The 12,013-nt window shown below is 38.2% G+C and overlaps 1 protein-coding gene across 4 annotated transcripts in view; it reads left to right on the plus strand.

Moving 5' to 3' along the window:
• CDK14 (cyclin dependent kinase 14) overlaps window positions 1-12,013 on the plus strand; it is a 344,690-nt gene that overhangs the window by 285,104 nt on the left and 47,573 nt on the right. The window contains exon 15 of one of the 4 annotated variants that reach the window (XM_059842993.1): window positions 2,573-3,495. The exons of the other annotated variants lie outside the window; for them this stretch is intronic. The gene's annotated coding sequence lies outside the window, so the exon portion shown is untranslated. Of the gene's footprint in view, window positions 1-2,572; window positions 3,496-12,013 lie in introns of those variants that run through there. 4 annotated transcript variants of the gene reach the window in all.

Consider the following 12,013-nt stretch of genomic DNA (forward strand, 5'->3'; position numbering starts at 1 on the left):
TTACTAATTGCTTGTTCTTGACAACGTGAAGTGTTTGACCTCGGCTCTGAGGTATTTCTGCACAGACAGAATTGCCATGTCTGGTCCCAGACTGAATTATTTAGAAGCCATGTCTCAAGCTGTCAGCCTGCAGAGCGGCTCTGTCACTGCAAGACTTTCTTTTCCTTCCTAACTCTCCCAGACATGCAGCAGGATTTCTTACCAAATCAGAAGAGCGGGTAGGGAAACCAGTGGGAAGCAGAAGATGAGAATGCAAAGGGTAACAAAAAAAAGAAGGGAAACATCAAGACTCTGGTTCTTTGTTATTGTTTAGGAATGTCAGAGGGTGTTTCAAAGAGATTTGTACATATGTGCAAATATGATCAACATTTTTAGAAAGAATATAGAATCAAAGGTTTAGCATTTTCTTTATGTAATCAATATATGTAGAATTTTTCCAAATCCACAGCTATTCATTTGTTAAAAACACATAAGAAGCACAAAGAACTTTTCTGATGTATTACAAAGATTAAGATTGCTGTGAAAATATTCTGCTATCTGCCTAAATAATTGCAAATACCGTAAAGGGAAGGAAAGACTATTTTGCAGTTGGAAATTATTTTGTTAATATCTGTACCTCTGTTTTGAAAGCCTGAATATATTTCTCCTAAAGATCTCGGTAGGCCTGGCCTATATGTGCATAAGTATATAATTTAGTTTTATTTATTTTGAAATTAAACAAGTGCATAAATTCCAGGCTCAGGTGGAGATTTCTAATCAGCAATTCTCTCTGTAATTTTAGAAAAGAAATTATGGGAGCTTTGTGTAAGAAAACAATGTGCCAAGTAATGAAATCATTATGAGCTAATTGCAAGTTAACTACTCTAAGCTAGCTCCTGGTTGCCCTACTCCTCTAATATGGGTCAGTAATTATACATGAAATCCTGTTACCAGCATAACCTAATAATTATAACCAGGATGTTTCTAACATAGAATTATTGAAGAGTTCTCAATTTTCCAGTTCTGTAGCCTAAAATGGGAGCTTTGTACAGGGCTGTGCTCTGAATCATCACTCTGGTCACTTGAAAAGTGGAGCTTGTAGTGGTGCGTGTTGTTAATTACAGCATTTTGGACGTAATTATCATGCTTACAGGATGACTCTTGGGGCCCACTGGCCTGCATGTATTGATTTTCTAGCTGGTTGACCTATCAAGTGGAAAAGTGGTTGTGCCTCACAGAAAATAAGGGAAAGAGTCATCTGTCATGTGCCCAGTAATGTTGCAGAAGAAACTGTGGAAGTTGGGAATTCAGATATGCAGACATAGGGCTGTCTGTGTGTCACTTCTTCTCAGCTCCTGCTGTGCTCTACAAGCTGTAGGAAACTGATCTCTAACCTGTGAATAATGCGAGAAGAAGGAACCGATGGGAGAAAAATATGTGCCATGGCTTTGCAGTAGAGTACATGGCAAATAGGATTTCAAAGTTAAATGGGTGACAGAATTTCTCATAATTCTGGTGAAAAATTCCTTTTTCAGATACGTTTTTCTTATGACTCTTTGCCCCTTCCATTTTGTCAGGAACTTTTCTTTCCTTCGAAAGATCAGTCCTTAGGATTAAATTTTTTTACAAAGATAAAGCTATGGTCCTATTCTTACAAGAAAATGAGATAGCATTTGGAGATTAATTTTTTTTCTCCGAGACTGTGGCTCAGAAGAGCAATCACAAGGCTGAAAGCCATGGGAAACTTTCCACTTTTTCATATGTCTGCCACCAACTCTCCTTAATCTTTTTCATCTATTCAGACATGCACAAAAATAATTCACTTAAGACTGAGAAACCATTTGTAAGCAGGTGAAGTATTATTTGATGGGTAGACTAAGACAGGCAGCCCTCGTGTGATCCTCTCTGATCGTAAGTACGTCACTTAAGGCAGCGGGTGCCTTGCTGTTCCCACTTGTGGGAGGGAGGTCATTGGTGCTTGGGCAGCAATATTGATGTAGAAAACGGCAGAGACAGCGGGGCCAGAGTTGGGGACAGACCCAGGTCAGCAGCAGTGAAGCTGAGAAGAGACCGTGGCACTGCCAGGGGTATTCATCTGCCTTTATTCTTCAGTCTTGGCAACTCTTGTCTGTCCAGTGTAAGGGGAAGCCTTTCCCAGGAAAGCAGGAAGAAATAGTCCTGCATCAAAGATTTTCTGCTTAAAATTAAACAAAACTGGAGAGATCCAAAGAAACAAAGCCCATTCACGCTGAGCTCTGGTGGCTCAGAAGCCTCTCAGCAGCTCAGGTGTATTTGGGCCAGTGGTTAAGAAGAGAGGGCTTCAGTGTGGGAAGAGCTGAAGTGGAGGAGGATGTCTTCAAGTGAATGTGTGTGTCCAGGAAGATTGGGTAATGACTGGGTTAGGGCAGGATGGTAATTGGCTGTGAAAAATAACTGCAAATGCATGTGTAAGTGAATGCCAGGCATGAAGGGTTTTGTGAGGAAGAGATTAAAGGGCTTACTGTGCAAGTGGGTGTTGGTATTTATGGTAAGGAGAAAGGGAGGTTTGTAATTTACTTGTGCTTAAGGTAGTAACTTTTTTTTTTTTTGACAGTTTTGCAATCTTTGCCAGGGTCAGCAATTTTTAAAGTGATCCCCATGAACAGAAAAACTTCAGAACTTTTCAGAGGAAACTTGAAGGTCACAGAGTCCTGCTGGTTCAGATATTTGGGATGCTTTAGTCTAAATCACACCATTTGGATTCTTTCAGCAGCTCATGCTTCACAACTGTACAGTTTGCAAACAGGATCTTTCTCCTTTTTTATTCTTTGCACCTACATTTCTTATTTTCTACTGCTGAAAGTGATTATCAGTAATTGTAAAATTGTGAAAGCAATTTTGAAACAGCATAAAACTGTTATAGTGTCATCGACCATTCGACTTTGTAGACAGATGTAGTTTGATGAATCCTTGTTGCCCGAATACCTCTGCTAGCTTTCAGCTTGCACAAGATTGCTAGAAATAGGAGACATTGTTTAGTGTCTAGTCATCTCGTTTTGTTGCATATTTCAGCCAGAATAAATTCTCTGTTGCCCTACCCATTTCCTTGTTTCCTAACACAAGATGTCAGGTCAATAACTTGTTGTGGTTGTTGTTGCTGTTGTTATTGGGAAGTGTAGTTTTCTCCATCTGGTTGAAGCACCCTAACAATGAGAATTACAAATCTCTGGATTCTGTGGATTCTACGCAACGTGACATATATGACATTCAATATCCTGTAACTGTCCTCTGAAACAGGCAGATTTGGGAGAGATTTGTGTCTACCCACAAATCAGAATTATGTGTTTTCTACCTATCTATCCTTATTTTAGGGTTATCTTAAATACAGCAACTGATTTCACCAAAGTGAAATTTCATGAGGAGATATGAAAAAGCACTTCACAAGAAACTATTGACATATGTATACAAGGACAGACATTTATGTATATTAGTGTGTAGGATTCAGGAAATGTGAACATCTGGTTTCTCTTAATAGTTTTTTTCTACTATTTAATTAATAAGAATTATTTTGATGTCATTCATGTCTGATCTGAAGAATTCATGAAATCTAGTTCTCTTCTAAGCCAACACACCTCCACTGTGTATACATATTCTATGTGTCTTTGTGAACTTAGAAAATCCATCTATTTTGAAGGACAATGTGAAATTCTGTATTAAACCGTGGTCTGCTACACACATGTCCATTCTCCCTTTATTTTCTTTGAACACAGAACACAGTAAAATGTATTGTACAGTGTACCAGTTTGATATCACTTTGACAGACATGATGTGACCTTACATACACACTCCAATGTACTCTAATCCGTGGTGTCCCAGCTCCCACTCTGCAGGATTTTTGCGATGTTGATGGAACCCTGTGCTTCCACAGAGCAGCTGCAGTGACCCCTCGCCCTGCTCACTGCTGATGACAGCTGCCTACCATGTGTAGAGGAAAGCTCACAGACTAAAATCTCCCTCATAAAGCAAAGATCTTTAGATAAGCAGGCAGGCCTGATCATGCTACTACTTTAAAAATAAATAGTTTAAACCCAGAACTTTTGGTGTGGTGCTAAAAGAGTGGTAGCTAAATATTCAAGGCATTCTGCCTGGTAAAAATAATGGACATGTGGCACAGTGTCTCCTTTTAAAAACAGAAAGAAGAAAACTTCAGTATAAACAATGAAAGGTATCCTAAGTGTAAATAATCTGCATAAGAAATGAGTTAATCTGTCTGTTAGGACAGGTCTGACTTGCTAAACAAGGCTCATCAAGTTCTTCTGGTTTATGTTTAAGAACAGTGTCTTAACTACCTGAAGTCAGAAAAACATCCATCCAATAATTCATGTATCAAATGAGGAAAGTTTATTTAATCTGAATTTTAACTTTTACCCACATGGGTATTTACTTCCATCAGGATTTTTATTTAGGAAAAAATAAAACAGAATGAAAGCAAGAGTTTAAAATAAAAGTGAAGAACAAAGTTCGGTATGATGTTTAATCTTTTTTAAATATTAAAACTTGAAATAATTATTAGGTAAAAACAGATTGGCATTGTACTTCTTAAGGCATTTCTTCTCATACAGTACCCAGAATGACATCACTGCTAATGTTTTCCTGCTGAGCTGCCGTCATCTTTTGTCTTGCTGTCGTAGTGTTACATTGATGTACCTTCCCCATTTGGGTAGAGGTCATTATCCTCGTGCCCAGCTCCATTGCCTCTGCTGTGTAGGTTAACTGCTTGAGGTCTTTCATCTAGACAAATGTTTTACCAGAGCTTTTGCTCCATGATGACACAAACTGTTCCTCAGAGGTCAAATCCAGATGAATTAGCAATGCTGTGATAGCATGTTCCCTGGATATTCACACACTCATTCAGGGACCCAGGGGAGTTAAGGTGCCAGCTTTGTGAAATGAATGAAAATAATTACTAAAGTGTCCTTTATTTTCAAGACCTTTTTCTCCCAGGTAAGTACTTGTATGTTGTCTTCATTTAGTATTTGTGTCACTGTAGAACAGGCTTATTAAAAAAATGCCATTTTACAATCAAGTCTGAAAAATGTATGCTAATCATAATAGCCAATTTTTACAAATAAACTGTGTGTATAATAAGCACAAATCACAGTTCAAATATTTTTTTTATATGATAGCTAATTCTATCAATATCTTTTTAAATAGTAGCTTTGAGACTATTAGCCATTCCCTGGGCATTTCTGGTAGTTTCTTTCTGTGCATGAGTGATAATCAAGAGGCAAAATAACAAGTGAGAAAATGCCCTAAAGCTTGCTCAGCAAGGCTCAGATTTTACAATATCTAGTTTTTCCTAAAGAATTATAGGTTAAAAGGTCTAACAAGTACATTTCACCATGCTCAGAATTTCAGCCTTCAGCATTCAGATTTTGTTAGCCTTGTCCCAAACAGGAAAAGATGTGTACAAGAGCTAATCCTCTGGATCTCTTCACAGGAATTTGAATGCATTCCTTGAATTGTGAAATAGTATTTGATAAGGCGGTGCTGAACAAAAGTGATGAGCACTGTAATTCTTCATACATATAAAAGGTTTATTTATTCTGATGTTCATACAAAACTTAATTTAGGAACGTAGCTGAAAAAATATTTAGCTTTAGGGATGTGATTAAGACCTACTGAAGCAAATGAAGTTTCTGGAGTGCTAGTGTGAGGACTAGGAATCCTTCTCTCAATCTGGACTAAATTTCCTTTAAAGTTTAAAGTTTAGAATGACAGAAGCAAGACCAAGGTCACTTGCCTTCCCAGAGATCTAAAAGGTATCAACGTGTAGTAGGATTTCAGTATTTATTGCTTTAGCTGCAAATATTTAATTTATGTTGAAAATACCAATACACAAATTTAATTCAGTAATTCCCATCTCTTCCTGTCTCCCACTGGGAAAACCACATTGGCTTCAAACAAGCTCTGTGTGCATACTGGCCTCTTTGCATGGAGCCCCTGAAAGGGTCAGGACTACAGTAGTTAAAAAAAAAAAAAAAAAAGGTCAGTTTTATCCATGTGTGTGCATAAAAGCAGAAATATATATATATATATATATATATCTCTCAAGGTATGTCTTGTTGCCTTAGAACTTGAAACAAAGTGCACCTCTGAGCTTTGGAGCCAACAGTTGCTGGTCATGGGTGATAGCTGCAGTCATGTTAGGAATACATCTGCTGCACAGAGAACCCTGGGGAACACTGCTGTTTAAATGAGCAATATATTCATTTTTTGTTCCTTAGGGTGGTTAGGATTTGGGGCTGGGTTTTTTAAAGTAGATCTTACATAGTAGTACATACATAAAAAGTCTTCTTATAAGTCTTGTTTGTATGAAAGCATTGGGAGCCAGAGAAAAATAAAATTGTTCTTCAGTCAGAATTATGATTTAGGTCTGGCAAAGACTTAGGTTTTGGGACCGGTTTCACTCTGGAGTGGAGGGAGATTTTCAGCTGAATAGGAACTGATTCAATTAGTGCTTAAATTAATGAGTGATGTCTTTTTTCTGTCTGCTCTCCCTACTGGGGATTAGGCACCGTCTGCCAGGAAGGATACAGGGCTCATCTGAAGTATTGAGGCAATGAGGATGCAGCAAGGGTGTAGAGAACTGGCATTTTTATTTTTCAGTTAGGGCAATTAGTTGCATTAGCTTAATCATGTCCACATAGCTTGCTTCTCTATGAAATTTTCTGCTATGGTACTACAAAATGATCAAAGACTGACACTAGAATTTGATTTTTGTTTGTTGTATGAGTTCATTTAGAGTATGCCAGAGGCTGCTGCAGCCAGTGAACCTAAATAAATGCCTGTTGGATATCTATTTAGCAGCAGGCTTCAGTTTTTTCAACACTGTCTCCATGTAACCTTTTAATCTAGTTCTTGTCTTTGACTTTTCATATTTTATATATTTAACCCCTTGATGCAGATATTTTGCATTAAGTGCTTTAGAAATCCTGATTTACTGCCTCAAGGGATTAACCAGAATTCCAGTATTCTTGCTTTATCTACATTCATTTACACAGTCCATTTATTTCTAATAAATACATTGGCCAGATCATATTTCTCTGCAAACTCTAAGCCCTGAAAATAAATTTATGCAGTGACATAATGAAAATAATAAAAACTGTCTTGCATATTGCTCTTATTCTTGCTTTAAATATCACCTTCCAAAGGCACTGTGGGTTTATATTCTCCAAGTAAACACCACGTTTGAGGTTCATGCTGCAAAGCTCTAATTTTTAGTTGACTTCTAAGGGAATTTAATCAAACTACAGGATATATGATTCAAAGCAAAAAATGTAATTAAGAAAAATCTTTTTCTGTAGGCAAAGAGCAGCTTGTTTTCATTAATTTTATGAAGAATGTTGTTTTTCTTGGCTGAAAACTTAAACTCATGGGACAAAGGAAGATTTATGGGGTGATCTGCAAAATCACACAGGTTTTGTGTTGCAATGCTGTTTATGCAGTGACCACTAGAGTCCCTATAGTTGAAAGTTTATCAGTATTTCTTTTTATAAATCTCTATTTTCAGAAAGAGCTTTTATTCAGAGATTAGCTTTGAGCTAAATACATGCACACAAAGGCTCAAGTGTATATGTACTGTGGTAAGCATGTATATTTTAATGTAAACAATTTATAATATTTTAAGGTCTTACATTACAAGGAAAAATTGAACTGAAGTAAGAACAGCTATTTAGATCTTCTATTCATATACTGCTTGTGCTTCTTTGTCATTATGCTTCATTTAAACAAATGGCAAACTCTCCAGCAGTTGCTGAAAGCCACTAGTACAGGAGATCAGAGACATGATGTCTCTTGCCCTACTCCTTCAAGGTGCCAATGTCCCCTCTGAGGTGCTTGGGCTGAAGATCTGTGTGTCATATAAAGTTTTCATCTTTGTGATCATTAGAGTGGAGGTGCAGAACCAGAGACACAGCCGGGTTATTGGGTGGCACTTTGACTTATTTCTCCCTTCTGAGTTTTGACCCCTTCTATTTGAAGTTCAAATTCAGCTTTAGCTTTGACATACGTATTTTTAAAACAAATAATGAGTTTATTTAGTTAACTGTATCAAATGAAATACCTTTTGTATCTTTAAAAATGTCACCTTACGAAGATCAGTAGTTCACGAACAGAAATGAAACAACAATCTTAACAGAATGCTCTTTCATTCCCCATAATGTCAGCAAGAGTGTCTGCTTGTTTAATGTTGTAGTAAACAGAAAAGTTCATGGTTCAGTGCTTAAGACTCTGAGCTGTCTCCCCAACTGTTCCTGGCTGCCAGTACTTTACTTACTCAACAGGAAACTAATTTAATTAGTACAAAGAACAGGCCAGTACAGATGCCTGTAAGAAATTCTTTCAGTTTTTAGAAGGCATATGCTAAACTCCCTACATTAGATGGAAAAACAGAGATTGTAACATTTACACAATGAAATATCTGTTAACCTGTATTATCAGAGGTTGCTGTCTCAAATTATGTTACTGCGGTCTTGCAACATCAAACCAGACAAAATATTTCAGTTGAAAGGCAAAGAAACTGATAGTAAATTTGAGACAAGCTTATGTTTCTTATTAGGAATCTCTCCATTCTGTATGTGACTAACTGGGAAGATGTACCATTAGTTCTTAGCAATACTGTCTGCTTCTAAAGTCTGCTTCATAAAATTTATTAAAGTGGTAAATTCAAACAGTACTTAGGAAATACCAAAATTAAGGTTTCAAATTTAATTTTGTCCACCTGTGGTTATGCACTCATCTACAGTTTTCATTTGTCAGGATCATACACTCTTATTTCTTTGGGCCCTCAAATCACATTTCAGTAGGATAATGGATTGTGAACACAGATGGATGGTTAATGTTTCCTTTCATCTTCATCATTCAGTGTTTCATCCTATGCATTACGGCTATAGCATCCATAATCTGAACCAGATATGGAATCACTCGTTTCCATGGTGGCTTTTCATGATGTGCATTCTCTCTTAGTTCTTTGCCAGCGTCGTGAAGCCACTTTCACAGTACCCCCAAGAGCTGACACAGTATGAAGGTGTCCATTTTATGCACTGGGAGCTGAAGCTCAGGTATTAAAATGGCAATTGTTAAAAATGAATCAATTATTCTTGCCTGACTTTTCAGAGCTCCTTGCATCCTTTAGTGCTCAATATGTTCAGATCGGATTTCATTCTGCATTGACCTCAGTTGGAGCAGTGAATGCTCAGCATATCTGCAGCCCCAGCCAGGATCTGTCTTGGATTACAAAGAAAATCAGAGCTGCCAAGTGAATGTCTGCTAAAAAAAAAAAAAAAAAAAAAAAAGGTTAACTTCTCTAGTATTGTAGGAGCTCTGACAATAGTTATCTAGCTTCTAGCACCGTGTAGGAGCTATGGCAGAAGCTGGACTCAAATGCAACTTTCCAAGCATTCAGCTACTGAAACTTAGTTATTTTTTCTTGTCCATCCAGTCAACTTACTTGAGACCTTCCATCTTCCACAATAAAGGAATCAAGGGTCTTATTTTCAATAAAACCCTTTGTCTAACAAAAGCAGCATATAGTTTGAGCAGCAAATGTGGCAAAAGTTTCTTCAGGGACAAGAAAATGACCATGTGTTAAAGACTACTACAGGTGTACAAGAGATTAGATACAGTGCACAAGCATTTTAACTCCTTTCAAGAGTTTTAAGTTCCCAAATTTTCAGAAACTGATACAGTGGAAAAGGTTTTGGTGTATGGAATCATACTGATACCTTCTTTCACCTTCATCGAGATGTGTTGCCAGTGGGATTCCTACCTTTCAACCCTCAGTGTGAGGTCAGTAGGCAGCAGTAGGAGGTGATTATCCTCTGTGTCAGGCTGACACAAGAGAAAACACAGTGCATTGTGCAAACAAGCTTACCTGCTGTTTGTTGGGTAGGAGATAATGTTGTGTGACCCAGGAACAATAGGTCCTCCTGCTGCTGCTGAAGAGACAGGCAGCCTCCTGGCTGTTTGCTCTCTGCTGCCTGCCCGCTGCCTCTCCTGCCTCCCTCTGCCCTTTTTCCTGACAGTCACATCCCTATTCCCTACCCTGGTGCTTCAGCCTGTTTCCTCTCTCCTTATCAAAAAGGAGTCAGCTATGGAATTATGCTCAATAATGCCTATCCTGATTGCTGTGTGTTTAACTTGAAAGGTATTTTTAATATGGCTCTGGTGCTTAGCAACCCCATATTATGCCACCGCCGAAAAAAACCCAGCAAAATTATATTTGCAAGGATGGGAAGAAGAGTCCATCCCTACCTTTATCAAAGTTAAATGTTATGGAAGTTGGTTCTTTCTCTTTGAACATGTTATTCTTCTGATTGTTTTGTTTGCCTGCCTGTCCTGGTCAAAGATTGAATGACTGAGAACATGGCAAATCCTGGCTTTCTCGTTTAACCACTATTAATCACTTGACATTGCATTCAGAGTTAGTTTGCACAAGATATGTGAAAAGCAAAGAGCCTCACTTGCATGCTGGCTTAGCAGCCAGCAACATTTTCCCCTCCCATCTGCTGTTCATTATTATTTAAAAGCAAGTCAGGAGACAGAATTGGATTAGCAGAGTGGGTGGCACCAGTGGAAAACAAGCTCTGTGTTGGCAGTCACCCTGCCAAGTTCATGTGAAATTGCCCATTTTAGTTGGCAGCTTCAGCTTAGCTTGGTGTGATGACATATGGGCCCAGAGGGTAAGAATCTATTTCCATATTATAGCAGCTTCTACTGTGAAACCTCATAGTTTCTAGCTGTGTGACTGCCTGGCTTTGGCTGCAGGCTCCCCTCCTGGACTGCTCTGCCACATGGGGCTCCTTGGCCATGGTCTCAGCATTTCTCCAAGGTCCCCTTAGCAGCTCTTCCTACGTGTTGACACTCGGGTTGCCCCCAGCTACTCCGTTGGTCCCAAGCCATAAGCATGTTGAATGTCAAGAAGCAAAATAGGGAAGCTCATAACCCTCTCATTTGTGGCACCCACAGAATCAAAGGAGAGGAATCAAACCCTTGCTTTGACTTTTAAGGGTCAGTAGTTTCTCAAAACAGCAGGGATATGTATTTTATGTTTGAAAAATAAATAACAGTGTGTGTAATTTACACATTGACTCAAAACTCAATCACCTCATAAATAGGCATTTACAAATGAAAAATTAACTTCTTAAAATTAATAAAAATTCCCTGTTTCAAGTATTAGTGGTCTAGAATTTCCCAGGATATGATTTCAGTGTCCAGTGTTGTCTATTGTATTTCTGCATAAAGGAAGTTTTGGTGCCTTGCATTGAAATCCATGTGACAGGGATACCACCAACTAAGTCAATTCTGTAAAATAAGCTCAAAGATATTTCAGGATCCAGACTGCCCCTAAGTCCCTCAGCTGTGATTAGTGAGTTAACAATAACATTTCTTATTTCAGAAATCTTTTTCATCCTCTACTTACTATAGAAGGAAAATAATTAAAATAACTCTAAGCAAAGCCCTTTCAAAGCACAAAGAAAGTATCTTTCTGAGTTTACAGTACCCTTATTGTCGATTATTCGACAGGATAAAAATGTTTGAGAAGGGAGAGTTACAGGCTGTTGACATGCCTTTAAAATATTTATTATAATTCCCAGAATTTCCTATGCATTTTTTGATATTTTTTTTTCCTTTGGACACTCTCTACTGCTACATATTACTTCAGATAGCTTTGTTTTGGGGATATTGAAGAAATCTTGCAGAGAAATCTTGCTGTTGGGAGTATACGATCCTCTTCTGTGCAATGTGAGAAACAGAAAACCTTATTCCTGTTAATCCTTGCTATTACAGCCTGTGCATAGTAATAGCCCTGGTCTAAAATAGTTTGACAAAGGTGCACAAAACATGATGCATGATGCCACTACAAACCCCCAAGCACTTAAATGAGGAGACAAGTTGCACCATGGAAGATGAGAGTTGGTGCACAGTTCTGGCTCCCCACTTGTGCCTGTCTCTGCTCATGCTGCAGTGGGAGCTTCTTATACATTAATATATG

The sequence above is a fragment of the Haemorhous mexicanus genome, chromosome 1 (genome assembly GCF_027477595.1).
Source record: "Haemorhous mexicanus isolate bHaeMex1 chromosome 1, bHaeMex1.pri, whole genome shotgun sequence".
Classification (NCBI taxonomy): Eukaryota; Metazoa; Chordata; class Aves; order Passeriformes; family Fringillidae; genus Haemorhous; species Haemorhous mexicanus.